The following is a 19,500-nucleotide window of genomic DNA, read 5'->3' as shown; positions in this document are numbered from 1 at the left end:
ACTTACAGGAAGAATATATTCACTGTTTATCCCAATTCAAACTGAACTAGCCATACTTTTTAGTTTTGTTTGTTTACTTGTTCAATCTGTTTTAACTCTAATCACTGGAAAGAAAAAAAAATAGAAGCATTTTTAAGAAAACCAAGATATTGAGAACTTTTGTTTCTCATTATCACTGGCAGAGTCACCTTCAGTGTTTCATGAAGTACCCTAGGTAGCCACCCTTGCCCATCAGAGGCTACTTCCCACTCCCACACCCCACCCCTGCCAGTTGATGCTGGGAGTGTGGAATTTTTTAGGCTTTCCAGCTTGTTAGTGAATGGGGATTGGTCTTTTGGGGCGGATTCAGGGTTGTGGCACTTGCAGGGGAGCCTGTATCTCCAGGGTCAAGTCAGCTCAGGATTCCCTCCTCTTTAAACCTTAAGAGCCTCTCCACACAGAGGCTCACAGGCTCACCCAAGGTCTATGTGTACTTACACACACCTGAAGATGCACGCACACTCCTCTCTGCCTCTTTTCATAGGTAGTGTATTATGATTTACTGATTCCACACAGGGGTAATTCACTTTTTAAAAATTGAAGTGTAGTTGATCACAATATTATGTGAGTTTCAGGTATACAGCAAAGTGATTCAGTCATGCAAATATATATGTGTATATTCAATTATATCTTATTATGTGCAAACTAATATGCACAATTGCACTCATCTCACTCGCTAGTAAAGTAATGCTCAAAATTCTCCAAGCCAGGCTTTAGCAATACGTGAACCACGAGCTTCCAGATGTTCAAGCTGGTTTTAGAAAAGGCAGAGGAACCAGAGATCAAATTGCCAACATCCGCTGGATAATCGAAAAAGCAAGAGAGTTCCAGAAAAGCATCTATTTCTGCTTTATTGACTATGTCAAAACCTTTGACTGTGTGGATCACAGTAAACTGTGGAAAATTCTGAAGGAGATGGGAATACCAGACCACCTCACCTGCCTCTTGAGAAATCTGTATGCAGGTCAGGAAGCAATAGTTAGAACCAGACATGGAACAACAGACTGGTTCCAAATAGGAAAAGGAGTACATCAAAGTTGTATATTGTCACCCTGCTTATTTAACTTTTATGCAGAGTACATCATGAGAAACGCTGGACTGGAGAAAGCACAAGCTGGAATCAAGTCTGAAGGGAGAAGTATCAATAACCTCAGATATGCAGATGACACCACCCTTATGGCAGAAAGTGAAGAAGAACTAAAGGGCCTCTTGATGAAAGTGAAAGAGGAGAGTGGAAAAGTTGGCTTAAAACTCAGCGTTCAGAAAACTAAGATCATGGCATCTGGTCCCATCACTTCATGGCAAATAGATGGGGAAACAGTGGAAACAGTGGCTGACTTTATTTTTCTGGGCTCCAAAATCACTGCAGATGGTGATTGCAGCCATGAAATTAAAAGATGCTTACTCCTTGGAAGGAAAGTTATGACCAACCCAGACAGCATATTAAAAAGCAGGGACATTACATTGTCAACAAAGGTCTGTCTAGTCAAGGCTATGGTTTTTCCAGTGGTCATGTATGGATGTGAGGGTTTGACTATAAAGAAAACTGAGTGCAGAAGAATTGATGCTTTTGAACTGTGGTGTTGGAGAAGACTCTTGAGAGTCCCTTGGACTTCAAGGAGATCCAACCAGTCCATCCTAAAGGAGATCAGTCCTGGGTGTTCATTGGAAGGACTGATGTTGAAGCTAAAGCTCCAATATTTTGGCGACCTGATGTGGAGAGCTGACTCATTTGAAAAGACCCTGATGTTGGGAAAGATTGAGGGCAGGAGGAGAAGGGGACAACAGAGGATGAGATGGTTAGATGGCATCACTGACTCAATGGACATGAATTTGGGTAAACTCCGGGAGTTGGTAATGGACAGAGACCCTGATGTTGGGAAAGATTGAGAGCAGGAGAAGGGGACGACAAAGGATGAGGTGGTTGGATGGCATCACCGACTCAATGGACATGGGTTTGGGTAGACTCCGGGAGTTGGTGATGGACAGGGAGGCCTGGCGTGCTGTGGTTCATGGGGTTGCAAAGAGTCCGACACGACTGAGTGACTGAACTGAACTGATAGTTTATTACAAGATTAGTTCTCTATGCTATAATGAATCTTTGTAGCTTATCTATTTTATATCTAGTAGGGCATATCTGTTAATCCCTTACTCCCAATTTATTCCATCCCTCCACTTTGGTAACCATAAGTTTGCTCTCTATGTAGGTGAATCTGTTTCTATTTTGTAAATAAGTTCATTTGTACTAGTTTTCAGATTCCACAGATAAATTATCTCATATAAGATTTGTCTTTCTTTGTCTCACCTAGTATGATATTTATTTCACCTAGTATGATAACTTTTAGGTCCATCCACGTTGCTGCAATTGGCATTGTTTCATTCTGTTTTGAAGTTGAGTAATATTCCATTGTGTATGTGTGTGTGTATATATATGCATACATCTTTTTTATATGTTCATCTGTTGAAGGACATTTAGATTGTTTCCATGTCTCGGCTATCGTGAATAGTGCTGCTACATTACTTTTCATGAATGTGAAAGTAAAATTTGCTCAGTCGTGTCTGACTCTTTGTGACCCCATGGACAATACAGTCAATGGAATTCTCCAGGTCAGAATACTGGAATGGGTAGCCTGTCTCTTCTCCAGGGGATCTTCCCAACCAAGGGATCAAACCCAGGTTTCCCACATTGCAGGTGGATTCTTTACCAGCTGAGCCACAAGGGAAACCCTGGAATACTGGAGTGGGTAGCCCATCCCTTCGCCGGTGGATCTTCCCCACCCAGGAATCGAACCAGGGCCTCCTGCATTACAAGTGGGTTCTTTACCAACTGAGCTATCAGGGAAGCACTTTTCATATATTACCTCATTTAATCCTGCATTAGTCTTACGAGGACAATAGTATTTTCTCTATGTATTTTGAATCAGACAGTCAAGACTTAGAATGATTAAGTAATCTGTCCATAGTTCATAAAAATTCACATGAAACACCTCTTCCAAAGTCCAAGCTCTTACCATTTCTTTGTATACCATCACTTTCTTCCATTCTTCCTACATGCCCTCTCTAGTCTATATCTCACATAAATCAAAAAGGGATCATAAGAACTTAATACAAAATGAAGAGATGCCCTGGGTTTTGGGTCAGGCTGTCTTGGTGAACTTTCCTATTTGGGGCAAGTTGTTGAATCTCTCTGAGACTCAGTTTTCCTGTTCTTTAAAACTGGAATCCAAACACTGCCTGCATAAGTTTACTGGGATGATGAAATGAAGAAAGAGCCGAAGAGAGAACAGAAAAATCCCAGGAGAACATGAAATGGGGGGGGAAGAAGGGTGATTGTGCCAGGGATCTGGGATGAGAATGTGTTAAACCCACGCCTGACTTTTCAGTGTGAGGATTTTGAAAGCTTTGCATAAGAAGTAGTGATGGCTTTGAGGGGGACAAGCATGACCCTCAGATTCGTATGTAGAATTTGTGTGTACAGCAGCCTCCATGGCTTTTAATTCACCATGGGAAGAGGAAGGTCAAGGCTCAGAATTCCTGAGAATTCCTGAAAAATCTCTTGTTCATGACTAAGAAATATTTATGTTCTTCATAGAATATACAGTTGCTTTTCTGGGCTTCCCTTGAGGGAAAAAGCAGCCCCCATTTACTACTTTTATTTATTTTCTAAAAAGCAAAGCAAAACAAAAAAATCTGAGACAATACTTACAGCAAATATTTCTGGACTTGAACAAAATGTTATTACAATTCTCTGAGTAATCTAGGCTGGGCTGGGCCAACTCTCTGGGCCTTTCTAGCTCATCTGAATAGGAAACAGATTAATTTAAGGAATTTCGTGGACCTGTGTGGAGCATCTGGTTCTCGCCTTGCCCTGTGCTGGGCACCCATCCATGGATAGATAGCCAAGGCCTCCCCATCCCAAGTGGGGATAGAGGGGTGAGTGTGGGAACATCAGTTAACCTGATACACATGGGTGGTTGCCATGAAGAAATAATGCCAGGTAGCAGAAGAGAACATGAAGGGGACAGCCAGGAAGGAGGACCTGACATATCATAGAAGGCTTCTCTGAGGAGGTGACATTTGCACGTCATTTGCATTTGCATATGATTAAGAAACCTGGCACAAAGCATGTTACAAGTGGCTCTTTTGGAAGTTCCCTTCACAGAATGCTAGGGAAGGAAGTCAAGGCAGCAAGGAATTTGGATTTTGTTGGGAAATGTGAAGGTGTAAGAAGATGCCTTTACTGGGATCTTGTCTTCAACTTACATACAATTTCTATATCCTCCACATTGTGTGTGTGTGTGTGCGTGCGCGCACTGTATTCTTTTATGAATAATCATTCAGATATGGCCACAAGATGAGATCAAGGAGCAGGCTCAGGGAAAAAAACAAAACAAAGTTTATTATATTATGGCGACTTGAGGCAGGACCTTACGGGAAAGACCCCAGAGTGGAGGCAGAAGATGGGGGTGGAGGGGCAGCCTTGAGGCCTTGGTCTTTACTGAGTTTCCCCAGGAAAGGAAAGGCTCCCCTGTGGGTCAGATGGTAAAGAATCTGCCTGCGATACAGGAGACGCAGGTTCGATCCTTGGGTCAGGAATATCCTGTGGGGCAGAGAACGGCAACCCACTCCATTATTCTTGCCTGGAAAATTCCAGGAACAGAGGGGCCTGGTGGGCTACAGTCCATGGGGTTGCAGAGTCAGGCATGAGTGGGCGGCTAACACATACACACACAGGGAAGACAAAGCGGGGTGGATGCACAGCTTAGGAAAGGCTAGTTGGAATGATTCCCACGGGCTTTGGGCTCTGGAGTTGGTCCTAGTGCTGAAGGGAAAGGGTTGTCTCCCCCAGGGCTTAAGGGCCACGGAGAAGAGTTGTGGTTTTGGACTGGCTACTTCATCTGTTAAAGACACACTCCTGACTAGGCCCTCGGCTACCCCTAAGGATGGCAGCCAGAAAGGTTTGTTTTAGATTATGTAACCAGGAAGGAGTAATATTTTTTTTCTTTTTTATGGTTAATTTTAAGTTTACCCTGGATCTGGTTCTGTGACTTAAACCCTTTTTTGTTATTATAAACGTCCATAATGGCCTGCCTCAGGAAGATAACCTGATCAGCCCCCCGTGCAGGACTGTAGGGAAGTGAAACCTACACATCCCTCTGCCTGAGGCTTGCCATTCGAGGGGACATTTGCAGGGGTTGAATAGTCTTTTTACTTTATTTCCTCGCCTCCTCTGCCCCGCCGGCCTGGCAACCAGGCCCTGACAAGATGGCTATTTTGAGGCACTAGCCTGCCATCTCGTTGGTCAGCTGGCTCCATCATTCAGGTCTCCTCCTTGCCTCAACCCCGTCTCTCGCAATCACAGGCCTGTCGTGTGCGGCAGGCAGAGGGAGCTTGGACTCAGTAACGACTCCATACAGAAAAATTGAAGAAAAAAACCAAAAAACCCTACAGTTCAGTATGTCTCCACATTCTTTTAAAAAATATTTATGTATTTATTTGGGTCTAGTTGTGTCAGGGGAGTGTAATCTGCTCGGTTCTGTCTCGTCACAACAAAGATTTGAAGCGACAGGACGTTAAAGCCCTTGGCGCGTCACAGCTCTGGGACAGTCTGTGTTATAGTTCTTGGACAGGTCAGTTTTATTTAGAAAATTAAGGAAAATACATCCTCGAGGCGTGAGGGCATGCCTACCCAAAAGACGCGAAGGAAAGAGAGAGAGAGAGAGAACTAGCACACGCTCACGTGTGCGCCTGTGTGGGGGAGAGACCCCTGGCCCTAGGCTCCTCTTTTTATATGTTTCTTTTTTTTTTTTCCTCCCCTGGGCCTGCCCTATGTAAACTGGGCTAGCCAAGAGTGCTGTTTGTTGCTACCTGAGGTCCTCACTCCGGGTCCTCAGATCTTCCTTTGTTCTATTTTCGAGGGTTTTCCCCTTCTTTGTGTTTTAGCCACCGCCATTCTGGACTCCTTTTTCCTCTTCTAACTACCTAACAGTTGCTTTACTACATTGCACTAGTTTCTGCCCTACAATGAAGTGAATCAGCCTCCTCTCTTGCTTCACCCCATCCCACCCACTCTAGGGTTATCACAGAGCCCCAAGCCAAGCTCCTGGTGCGGTACAGTGGGTTCTCACTAGCTATCTGTTTTACACATGGTCGTGTATATATGTCAACCCCCAATCCCAATTCATCCCCCCGCCCGCCTTCCTCCTCCGTGTCTATACACATGCTCTATGTCTACGTCTCTGTTGTCACCCTGCAAATAGGTTCATCTGTACCATTTTTTCTAGATTCCACATGTACGTTGTTGATATGTGGTAGCCACGCGTTCTGGGAAACAAACTCATTCAGAAGGACAATGCAGATAGTGGAGTGCAGCTTATTATACCGGCGGGCCCAAGGCAGAGTCTCCTTTCAGCCAAAGACCCCGACCAACTTTTGTGAAAACCTTATATACCTTAAGTGTACTGCTCAAGCCCACCTCCCCAAATTCCTTAAACCTAGCCTGGAAAGTGTTAAAGGGAGATACAGTCAGGTCACAGCCATGATTCATAATCAGAAGGGTCAGCTGACTATACAAAGTAGCCTACACCAATGGGTGCCATACAGATTACAAAGGTGATCAACTACACAAGGGGATCATTCTTTTTGGCGATGGGAAATCTTGGTATGGAATCTGGTGTTTTTCAGTCTGGAAGGCCAGTTCAGCTGTAGGTATGTGATCCCCATGGCTATAGTGCAAGATGGAGTTAACTTCTTTTTCAAGATGGAGTTAGCTTGGTCTGTTCCTTTCCTCCCTCAGATATACATACATCCACATTCTTAGCTACACATCAGGAATAGGGAGCAGACACAAGTGCCCCAGGGTTTCCCCCACGGTAAGTCCCTAGGACTAGTGTTGGGGGGATAAACAGATGCCCTAGGACTCCTGCACTGACGCCAGCCCTTCAGACCAACCCACGGATGGCATCAAAGGGGAGGCGTATCCTGCTGGCTCTGCGGTCCAGTGCTCCAGGCTCACTTGGATGCTCCTGAAATCTGTGTTTTGTAGCATGGACAAGAAAGTTAAAATGGACTTCACACATCAAAACAGAGTGGGTGTCAAAGGAGTCAAGTGAAGCCTAGTCAGAGTAGGGGCAATTTTCATGGGCTCTTAGGAAACAAGCAGTACATGGGTATGGGCACGGATGTTGAGTGTGAGAGAACTGGGGATAGCGTTGGCTCAGCAGTAAAGAATCTGCCTGCAATGCAAGAGCCGCCGCAGATTTGGGTTCAGTTCCTGGGTCTGGAAGATCCCCTGGAGGAGGGCATGGCAACCCACTCCAGTGTTCTTGTCCTGGAGAATCCCATAGACAGAGGAGCCTGGTGGGCTACAGTCCGTAGAGTCACAAAGAGTCAGACAACGACTGAAACGACTCAGCGCATACACAGGCATGTGGAAGCAGCACTTAGCGCCCAGAGAGGAGCAGTGGAAACAAAGCAGAGCTCTGCTGATGAAAGACTTCAGAGAAGGAGCAGTGTGAAATGGAATCTAGGATGAGAGAGTCTGGGAAGAGTTAGTAACAGCATTACCAAAAATGGTTTTTCAGATGGATACTGATCCTCAGCATGATCCACTGTGTGTACACAGTGACCTGGCACGTGACATGTGGCAGGAATGGGTTCTTTCCCTGATATTTGCAGTACCTGCTGCAGCAGCCTAATTTCAAGGTGTATTCTGGGCCCTCCCCTGCTGGGGCAGTAACCTGGGGGCAGAAGGGCTTCCGTCAGAGAGGGGCTTACCCAGAGGACATCACCGTGTTTGCCAGAATCTGCGCAGAATACCTGAAGATCAATAGTTCATTTTAGACTGATGTGTGCTAAGTTGGTTCACTTATGTCTGACTCTTTGCAACCCTATGTACTGTAGCCTGCCAGGTTCCTCTGTCCATGGAATTCTTCAGGCAAGAATACTGGAGTGGATAGCCATTCCCTTCTTCAGGGGATCTTCCCAACCCAGGGATTGAACCCAGGTCTCTAGCACTGTAGGCAGATGCTTTGCAGTCTGAGCCCCCAGGGAAGCCCTGGAGGGTAGAGTGTAAGGAAAATACCAAACTACTGACATAAAGGGTGGGAGAGGATGGAGTTAATTCAAATTAATTGAGACCAACAAGATTACTGATGAGAATCCAAGTATTACTGCACTGTGATTTGTCAAGACCAGACTGATGAAGTTAGCATTTTTCCTAGCCTCGATGACCTTAAGTTGAGTTTTTCTTCTAAACTGAATTTATTTTATATTTTTTCATTACATTATTTAATTCATTCCACTTTTTTCTCCCTTTAGAGAGTGGTCTGGTGAAAGGAAAACACTCTGAATTCAAGACCATGCTGTCTAAAGGTAAGGAGATTAGAAGTTGTTTTTTGGTGAACTTGATGGTTCAGCCATCTGACATTAGAGATGGAGAGGTATTTCTGATGGGTGCTGTGGTGTAAGCAAATATTATCTTATATAAGTTGATACTGCTGAGTGCTTCCTTGTATTAGTTAGTGCATCAGGGGGAAGTGTAAAATTTAAAGTATTTCTCACCTCTTTTTAGGTCTACTTTAGAATATAGACAAAACCTGCATCTATGTTGCTTCTTGGTTACAATGCATCACTAGTGAGGTACTGGCAGCTGTTGGGATAAGTTCCTGGTCTGAGCTCTAGAGGTCCAAGTCTCTGCTGAACTTTGGGCTTTTGCTTGAAGCCTCTTGATATCATAGGAAGCTCTTGCCCTGTCAGTTGTGCTTTTGTGATGTACTTGGGCTTCTTGGATGCTTCCTTTCTTTTAGATTTAGATTATTGCTCTTAATAAGTAAGATTCTCTTTATGTCACTCCATGGTTTGTTATATGCCAACCTGCAAGGGAGTAATTGTATTTGTTGTATTTTTGTATTATCTCTGCTGTGACATTTAAGAAGTTTTAGTTTAAAATGTTATGTCACAAAATTATGAAATATTTTTGGGAAAGGACCCTTCTAAAACTATTGCCTAGCTATTTAGAAATGGCAACTATTATTATTTTGCTACCAATTCATATGCTTTTTTTCATATGACACAAACTGTTGAAATCGTGAGCAATATTTAAGAAAAAAACATTGAAAGTGAGTGAATGAAATATATACATCTCTTCTTCCCTCCTTTGCCCCATGACAACTAATTCCCTTTCAAGGAGACATCTGATATCATCTCTGGTTTTCTAATTTACTGGACCTTTCAGATTATTTTTACTGTTTATAATTTTTCTCTATTAAGCAATATTTGATGAATACTTTAATGAACGTCCTTACACACATGTTGTTTCTCATATGTGTATTTGGTTTGAAAGTAAAGGCCACCACTCAGTACCTACAGCAAAAACTGACTCTTTTTCTTGCTATACAAGGGAAAAGAGTAGCTGTGGGATATAGTTGTATCAAAATAATGCAAAAGCTGATCTTATATAGGGTTTGGGAAGCATTGAGTCCAGGGATTGACAGAATTCCAGAAGCAAGAGTGTTAAAAGACTGGTTGACCTTCAGTTGCAGAACCTTGGCGATGGCATGTGGCTTTAAGAAGTGCAGTTAGTAAATCTCATTTTCACTGATTGACTGGAATGACTTTGAAAAAAAGTTATAGTGAATTGTTTATGCCTTGGGACTATGGCCAAAGAACAGTCATCTTTTCCTTTCTTGAATTTAGAGTATAGAAACTTTAAAATGTCATCTTCACGAGAAATTCATGGGAATGGAATTGTTAGGTCAAACAGTATGTGCTTTATGTATTTTGACTGACTTCCAAGAGGTTTACCAACTTATACACCAACTAGCAATGAATGACCGTGTTCATTATCCCATAATGTGGTGTGTCTCAAGTTTTTGGTCTTTGTTAACCTGACAGATAAAATACAGTACCGTCTTGAAGTTTTAGCTTCTCTGTTTCTTAGTATAAATGAACTTGAGAAAATTTGTCCATGATTAAAACCCATCATATTTATTTTCTATAAATTTTTGCTAACATCTGCCCATTTTCAGTGGGGTTTTTAATGTTGATTTTAAAGAACTCTTTATATATTAAATAGACCTTTACATTAAGAGTTGTAAATATTTTCTCTATATATTGTCTTTTAACTTTGTTTATGATGTTTATTCAGGGGAGAGGAGCATATAATAGCCTGCTTTTGCACAGTTGGGTTGATCAATTTTTTATTGTCTTTCTGGTTTAATGGTATAGTTGGAAAGACTTTTTAATTTTAAGAATATAATATTTTTCTATGCTTTGTCCTAGTGCTTTTATGCTATAACATTCTATCATTCTTCTGGGCTTTTATATTGGTATACATGTTAAGGAGGATTACACTTTTTCAGGTAGCAACTTAGTTGTCTCAACACTATTAGAAAAGACCTGTTTCTTTATTAATCAAAAATGTCATCTTTGCCTCAAACTATTTTTCCATAAATGTGGAAATTTATTTCAAATTTTTCTCTTCTGATCTATTGATTTATCTGTTGACTTTTTCATTTAACGTGATACTATGAGCATCTTTGTAATTGGTAACCAGGCTTCTTGCTTATCACTGTGGTATTTCTATCAAGCGAACATTCTATAATTTATTCAACAATCTCCTTCTTCTTGCCCAATATTTAACATTGGTGGGATTTTGGTTACAAACCAACAAATTTATTTCCAAAACTTTACCTCTATTTATGCCATAAATAACCAGTTGTGAAGGCTACTCTCTTAACCTGCTTTATCTGACTACTACTTACATCTGCAGATCACAGGTGCAGATTTTCTCATTGAAGCATGAATTAGATCTCTAAGGGTGTTGGTAAAAAAAGAAAAAGGCTGAAAAAAAATCCTTCAGCAACCAAATATCTGTCATAAAATGGAAAAGAAAAATCTATTGGATCTTTAAACTTTTTTTTGAATTAGAACATCTAGAACTTAAAGAGAAATGTTATACTCAGTTCCAAGTGCTAGTTGAAAATAGCTGGCTATATGACTTCATTTTCTTATGAATACACTTGTACCAATATCAAATTTTTTGGTGGATGATTCAGAAACATTGGTTGAACCATCATGGTGCCAAATTTGCAAGTGTGTAGATGTGTGTAAAAATATGTGGGGTGTGAGTATGTGTGCTGTGTTCCCCAGAGAATAACACCAACATATGTGTGCTTCCTAGAGCTATTCTAATTTTTACTCACTATACAAGAGATTCTACTGATTTATTCTAAGGGAGAAAAGAGTGTTATTAGCTCTTCCTTTCCAAGTCCACTGAAATGAAGTTCAAACTCAGAGACAAATTCCTTTTTCCTGGACTTTGGTTTGTCTCACTGGTTAGGGTTGGATCCATCTGAAGTCAGGCAGTTTGATAACTTCATCTTTATCTGTACATATCTCAGACAAAACCTTCCTCTATAAGCATTGAATGGTGTCTCAATTTTAAAACACAGCGGTCATCACTTTTATCAGAGATTATTTGTTACTTAGGTGAAATGTGTGTTCCTTTCATGAGCCTCCAAATCCTCACTGTCATTAATCTCCTTACACTGGGGTAGATAGGAGCTCCTGGCCACAGATAGTCAAAGTTACTCACCCAAGATCATATGGCAAGTCACCGGTGAGCAAAAGAAGTGATGGGTCAGTAAGATAATGTCACCATTCTAATGAAAAGTCTTGGGCTGGTGAGCTAATGGTTATGAATTATAGCATGAATTCAGTGGACTGCAGAGAATACAATTGTATATGGCTGCTTAAATTACTTCTCAATTTTTAGAGAAGTAATTACTTCTCAATTACTTCTAAATTTTTAGAAAGAGGAGAATAAAGAATAATGAATGACTGGTTAGATGGAGGTCTCTCATTTTTTTTCTGGGTAAATTCAGAAAAAAAAAATGCATTGCCTTCTTTACTCCTGTGAATATTTATATTCTTCTTCCAAAACAAGGGTTGATAGATGAAGGAGAGTAATAGAGAAATGTGGAGAGCCAGCAAATACTTGTAGACTATGTGGGAGTTTTCTAGTTATCTCAGCATCTTTGTGATATTAGACTGTCATTTCTTGGATCGTCAGTGATATCTCAAACTGAAGAACCTCATTAAACTTCATGAAATGTGATGTCAGTAAAAGTTGTCAGATAAGGCTTCTTAGGGAAAGAGGAGGGTACCAAGCAGATGGTAAAGAGAGCTGCCTAAGAAACCTACCATTTTGTTCCATCATAAAGTAGATCCCAGCTTGCCTGAGCTCTTGTAAGTTCCAACTTCTGAGGGTGGGATGCCAAGTCAGGTTGCCTTTTCCAGCTGCCACCTGGAACTATGTTAACAAAATCTGTTTGGGAGCTCGTCCTCTTTAAGCACTCTCCAGGATAAACATTAGATTCTCATAGTAGAGTCAGAAATAGAGGCATCATTCAGAAAACGGGCTGAACCACTTCTCCACCACAATGCTTTCTCAATGTTTTTGAAGAATGCCAGTTCTGAGCCTCATCTCTTGAGTCTGACTCAATAATTCTGGGGTGAGGTTTGCTAATGTCTGTTTTAGCAAGGGTTTCAGTTGATTCCAGGTAAGGCTGAAGTTCTGGTGTTCTTTAACATTAAGTGTGATCACACTACAGTAACATGACCTGGTTAGTGACAGTAAGTGATTCATTTTCAGGTGATGATTTGAATGTTGCCTTGTGGCTCAGACAGTAAAGAACCCACCTGCTAATGCAGGAGATACAAAAGACACAGGTTCAATCCCTGGGTTGGGAAGAACCCCTGGAGAAGGAAATGGCAACCCACCCCAATATTCTTGCCTGGGGAATCCTATGAATAGAATAGCCTGGTGGGCTACAGGCCATGGGTTAACAAAGGGTTGGACATGACTGAGTGACTAAGAACATGCACACAACTTCACTTGTTACAAATTTATACATCTACTTACTTCTATGTGCATATAAATACAAGCAAACAGACAGCAAATGCATAATGCTATTTGGGGGGAGGATTTTTTAGTATGTTGTATTTAGGGGGAAAACCAGATTTTGAAGATTTGATGAGAGTCCATTTAAAATTCCTAGTTTTCCTAGAAACATTGGAGGGGGTTACTGAATGGTCCACCTCAAGACCAGAAAGGGTAAAAGTACAGGATGAAGGCCAAGCAATGATTTCATTATACAAATGAAATGGGAAAACGCAGTGAAATTCTATCCATCCCTCAGGACTGACTCCATTTAGAGGTTAGAAGAGCAGCCTGGAGTGATCTTACACTTATGGGCTCTATAACTATCAATCTCAAGCAACTGTAGAAGGGTTATGACTAAGGATGAAAGAACCATCACGTAAGTTTTGAACTTTAACTGCCATTCTGCTGGGTGCATAAGAAATAAAATAGATGATCAATCCAAATCAGCCATCCCCTGGTGAATCGTGAACAAGGAGTAGCTAAGAAGGTAAATGCAATCATCAGGAAAAACCAAATAAAAGTGTCCGTATTGAGTTTCAGTTCAGTTTTAGGGACCAACTGTTAAGTACATCAGGTGATGTCACTCATGTTCTATGTTAAAGAAGACGTCAGAAGGAACTGACTCGGGCAAGTCCCAAATGCTCTAAGGAAGGTTTCCTTCCGTGTTCTTCATGGTCCATTGCAGTTTAAAGGATTTTCCACATTGAAACAGGTATGATGTTATCCAGATTACAGATGAGGAAACTGAGTCTCATAGAGATGAAATGGCATCCAGCTTTTTACTGTCAGAGCCTGTCATTCAGCACCAACTCAGCATCTCACTTACACACTTAGGCTCAGCTCCTGTTGATGGAGGACCAACCCTAAGTTAGTCACAGTGCTGTGTTTCAAGGCAAGTGAATGACCTCTGACCGTAAAAATGGTTGTAGGAATCTCTTATCATTCCTTGATTGTTCTTTAGTCTTCAGCAAGCCTGTGAAGAATTCAGTGGAAAGACTTTGAAAATTGCTTAACATTTTAATTATTAATATTGTCACAGCATTAAATTAGACGGATACCTGTGAAAATGAAAAAAAAAAAATTAAAGCAGGGAACTCCCCATTTTGTTGATTCATTTTACAGGATGGCACCTGCAACTGACAGGAGAGAATTCTGCCTGCAAACCATTGTTCAGTGCACAACAGACTGCTAATTACTCAGAGAGACACAGTTTTTCAACAAAGAATGGTACATTTTAATTGCTTTTAAGTAACAAGCTTTGTCTCCCCCAGCCCCTGGCACCACCTACATTCCATCAGCACTTATCCCAGAGCCGGCTTGAGTTTTAATAGATTCGTAATAGAAATGTCTATGTATTAATAATAATAAAGATAAATTCTGTTTGCAAGTGGCTTCCTCGACATTTCAGCTCCATAACAACTCAGGGGCATATGCAGGGCAAGTATTATTATCTCTGCGTTAATGATGAGCAAACCAAGTCATGGTGAAGTTGGGGGGTTTTCCAAAGTTTCAGGGGTCGATCAGGACTCAAGCTCAGGTTTTGCTTATTTGACAATATCCTATTCTGCACTTAAGAAATTCAAGCTGTGCTATAACACAGAACAGTAAGTGCTGGGCATGAAGACTCAGCCACTTGTGTTGTCCCCGTTAGCTGTGTATTCTGAACTTCTGTTACTCAGCTTGTTGTCTAGTTGATCAGTTGAGTCTGACTCTTTCTGACTCCATGGACTGTAGCCCACCAGGCTCCTCTGTCCATAGGATTTTCCAGGTAAGAATACTGGAATGGATTACCATTTCCTTCTCCAGGGGATCTTCCCAAACCCAGGGATTAAACTTGTATCTCCTGAACTGCAGACAGATTCATTACTGTGGAGCCACCTGGGAAGCCCTGTTACTCAATTTATTCATCTTCAAAATGGCCAAAGTAGCATCTGTAATATTATGAAGTTTTGGTGAGGATCTATAGTGGCAGAAAGCAAAGAGGAACTAAAGAGCCTCTTCATGAGGGTGAAGGAGGAGAGTGAAAAAGCTGGCTTAAAACTCAATATTAAAAAAAAAAAAACTAAGATAATGGTATCTGGTCCATGACTTCATAGCAAATTGAAGGGGTAAATGTGGAAGCAGTGACAGATTTCTTCCTCTTTGGCTCTATAATCACTGCGATGGTGACTGCAGTCATGAAAATTAGAAGACACTTTCTTCTTGGCTGGAAAACTATGGCAAACCTAGACAGTTTGTTAAAAAGCAAAGACAAAACTTTGCCAGCAAAGATCCATATAGTCAAGGCTATGGTCTTTCCAGTAGTCATGTACAGATGTGAGAGCTGGACAGTAAAGAGGGCTGAGAGCCCAAGAATTGATGCTTTCGAACTGTGGTGCTGGAAAAGATTCTTGACCTTCCCTTGAAAGGCAACAAGATAAAATCAGTCAATCTTAAAGGAAATCAACAATGAATACTCCTTGGAAGGACTGATACTGACGCTGAAGCTCCAATACTTTTGACCACCTGATGTGAACAGCTGACTCACTGGAAAATACCCTGATGCTGGGAAAGATTAAAGGCAGAAGGAGAAGAGGGTGACAGAGGATGAGATGGTTGGTTGCATCACCGATTCAATAGACATGAACTTGGGCAAACTACAAGAGATGGTGAGGGACATGCTATAGTCCATGGGGTTGGAAAGAGTTGGACATGACTTGTCCACTGAACAACAGCAAATGGAGACAATGCATGAGAAACTGGTTTGAAATTTGTACACAGTTTGTTCTTTGCCTAGGGTCTTTGAATATAAGACCTTTAACTTTATGCAAAAGTTGGTGTTTATTTGTATATAATGCAGTTTGGAGGGTGAGTACTGAAAATATAAGATTTTCAGAGATTTCTGTGATTTAAAAAAGAATAAGTATTTCCACAAAACATTATGCAAAGTGATATGGGTATATTGTGTCTTTTCTGATTTTATAGTGTATTCCTTCCAGAAAATGTTGGAAAATGAAGCATGAAGAAGAAAATAACATTTACATATATATGTACGACCAGGTCTCTTTGCTGTCCACCTGAAACTGTCAGAACATTGTTGATCAACTATACTCCATTATAAAATAAAAAGTTTAAAATTATAAATAAATTAAAAGAAAGAGGAAAGAAAAGCATGTCATCTAGAGAGAATGCTTATGCCCATGTTACAATTTTCGTAGACATTATCTTTCAGTTTTTTCTTTAATGGATGTTTAAAAATTTGGGGGGCAGCATAAAAATATATATAGTTTATCTGTACATGTTTGGAGTATATGTTTACAGGTTTGAGATCATTCTAAATATGAGAATGTGATCTGGTGGCATAGTATTTTTTTTATATGCTATTCAATGCCTGACTTGAAGTCTCTTTATGACTTTATAATTTCTATACCTAATACTCTATACTTTCAGATTGTTTTTATTTCTGTCATTTTTACTATTTTATAGTATATTTGTGCTTCTGCATGTGATTATACTATATATTCATGAAGTTCATGTATCTCCTAACATCAGTCTTATGTTTCTTATTATTCAATGAGGTGTTCAATTATGAAATATTTAATTCTCCCAGTGTACTTTAACTTTTCACTGCCATGTTTTCAAAAATCCTACTGGAATTTAAAAAATTAATTATATCTACTAATTATTGGGGACAGGGGAAGGTGAGTTTTCCTCTTTATGCTTTTAGCCCAGAATATGGCTTGTCCCTTCTTTTATTCAGTTCTTTTTATATTTTTCAGTTAAATTCCGTTATTTTCTTTACTGCTACTTCTAATAACTTGCTTTTTCCTTTACAATCTTTATGGGTTGTCATTTGTCTTTTAAAGACTTTTTGCAAGACTAGAACTTTCAGAACAATTTTGAAAAACCAGTGGCAGTAGTAGGTGTCACATCTTTTCCAAACATTAATGTGGGTATCTCAGCATTAATGATGGCTGGCTTAAAGTGTGGACCAGTGGTCCTTATCATGGTAAGAAATATTGGTATCTAATTCTGGTTTATTAAAAGACTGATAAAATCAATATTAGATGTTGAATGTTATCAAATATGGCTTCTCAGGTTGCTCCGTGGTAAAGAACCTGCCTGTAGTACAGAAGACACGGGTTTGATCCCTGGGTCGGGAAGATCTCCTGGAGAAGGAAATGCTATCCACTCCAGTATTCATGCCCAGAAATTCCCATGGACAGAGGAGGCTGGCAGGCTACAGTCTATGGGGTGACAAAAAAGTTGGACATGGCTAAGCAACTAAACAACAACAGATTACCAAATACACTTTGAATTTTAAAGAGTTAATACTCTGTGACTTCTCTTTTGATCAAATGCAGTGAGCCGTTTGGGATTTCTGAAGTAAATCATTCTTGCATACTTAGAATAAATTCTTCTTGATCACAGTGTAATATTTTTAGAATACATTTCCAAATTAAACTGCTAATATTTCATTTAGAATTTGTCATAGATAATCATAAGGGAGATTAGTCTGTAGGCTTATTTTTCTGTTTTTTTTTTTTTTTTCACCGTTTCAATATCAATATAAGAACTAGGAGAAGAAAAGGAAAAGTCTTCCATCCTTCTTCTAAGGAAATTGCAGACAACTAGGAAAATTTTTTCCCTAGTTATTCATTCATTCAGCTTTTCCATATCTTTCACATTTTATTGAAAAATCATCTCAATTACTCAGTTTTCACATTTATCAGAATAAGATACAGGGGAGAAATTCAAAGTACTTTTGCGTATACATGACAGAATTTTTATTAAATATTCTGAATTCTGATCAAACTCTTTTTCTACCCTGATTTTTTTACAGTATTGGTCTTTTTTATTGATTTTTGCCTGAAATGTACATGTTTTGCCAGCCCAGGCCATGCTGAAGATTGGCCCACTCTGTGGAATTAAGAGCAGTAATTCTAGGGGCCTTTATGAAGGCAGAAAGGGATAAAGAGAAACCAGTTCACTGGGAGCAGGACATCAGAATCCAATTCCAGCCCCAGGTGTTAATCTGTGAAATGGGAGTGCTGTAGACATTCCCCAAGTCCCAGAGCTGATGAAGGCATTCAATGCAAACAGGTAAACTCATTTGCTGTTTAAGCAATGACATCCCTTTAAAATTGAGCATTCTCTATTTTGAATAAAAAATAAAAGCCTTATGGCAGAAAAGTTGTAGAAATACTTAAAGTCCCTGTAAGTTTGTGGCAGGTAGAGTAATGGCTTCCCCAAAGGTGTCCACATCATATCCCCAGAACCTGTGCGTGTGTTACCTGATGTGGCAATGGAAGATGAAAGCTACAGGTGGAATTCAAGTTGATGATCAGCTGAACTTAATGGGAAGATTATCCTGGGTTATCCTGGAGGGTCCAATGTAATCAGAAGAGGCCTTAAAAGTAGAAGAAAGAGACAGAAGAGGTTAGACTGATGTGACACGTGAGCGATGAGAACAGTAAACTAAATGAACTCTAATGACTCATTTGCTGCAGATAAAGAAATACATTTGTGATATGATTGTAAAGAAACAATGGATATTAGACACCTAAATGATAAAGCATTGACAGCCATTAGTACTAGTGATGATGATAATAACTAACATTTCCCAAGCATTTAACATGTGCCAGGTTCACTAGACCCTTGAATTCTCACAGCCATACGGTGGTGATGGTCATAATTTCTCTGTCTTACAGATGAGGAGACTAAGACTTGAGAGGCAGGTCTTTATTCAAGTCTTATAATGAGTTTATGGCAGAGCCTGTTTCACACTGTAGCTTTTAGGACCAGGCATCAGCATGTTCCATTCCTCTTCTTTGCTGTCTTCAGTGAATATGAGCAATTCAGGCTGGAGGGCATGGATGACTAGGTTCCTAGGATAGAAATCAACAGTAGACATGAGCATGTTTAAAAGCAAACCAGGATGAATCCTCAAAGAAAGAAGGCCCTGAATTATAGGGGGAGTCTAAGTTAAAGGACAATTTAGGGTGGGGTGGGACTGGAGAGAGAGAAGGACAGATGTCCCTGCTGACATTTTTCATCAACGTGGCACCAGGTCCCTGTTATCTGCATACCGATTTACATGCATTATTTGAGCTTGAACAAAATTTGGATTTTTACCAGGGTTTTCACAATGGCCATACTACAGAGAATGAATTGTATGCAAATGTTTCATTGGGATTTGGTACTTTTTATGTGTCTATGATAGAAGATGGATAATAATCACTTATACTCCCATCCTCAGAGTGCCCACCACAGGCAACTAGAATGGATGTTATAGGCTGAGTCAGAATCTCCTTCATAATTTCAAAGGCTGTTAAGTTCTCTACGAACTTAAATTAAACCTTAAATTAAATGTTAAATTCTCTGTCCTTTATTATGGAAAAAAAGGAATTCACAGGAAAGGCAAGAGAGGAAAAATATTCTCCCTTGTAGAGGCATATAGTTCCCTTCAACTCTCCTCCATTCATGCTTTAGTTTAGAATTTTCTTTTGTAAAAATTCTTGTCTCTCAGCTCTAAG

The 19,500-nt window shown here is 40.3% G+C and overlaps 1 long non-coding RNA gene across 2 annotated transcripts in view; it reads left to right on the top strand.

The window, feature by feature from the left end:
- The window catches only part of LOC110150843 (uncharacterized), a 32,309-nt gene extending 16,192 nt beyond the window's left edge, over positions 1-16,117 (top strand). The window contains exons 2-4 of one of the 2 annotated variants that reach the window (XR_002317875.2): positions 8,359-8,412; positions 14,108-14,212; positions 15,950-16,117. This is a non-coding gene — a long non-coding RNA (uncharacterized lncRNA). Of the gene's footprint in view, positions 1-8,358; positions 8,413-14,107; positions 14,297-15,949 lie in introns of those variants that run through there. The other variant, XR_002317874.2, reaches the window with a different exon arrangement.
- The last annotated feature ends 3,383 nt before the right edge of the window (positions 16,118-19,500 follow it).

This window comes from Odocoileus virginianus, chromosome 4 (assembly GCF_023699985.2).
Source record: "Odocoileus virginianus isolate 20LAN1187 ecotype Illinois chromosome 4, Ovbor_1.2, whole genome shotgun sequence".
Classification (NCBI taxonomy): Eukaryota; Metazoa; Chordata; class Mammalia; order Artiodactyla; family Cervidae; genus Odocoileus; species Odocoileus virginianus.
Note: the sequence above shows the minus strand (reverse complement) of the source record. Positions and strands in the feature narration are given on the sequence as shown.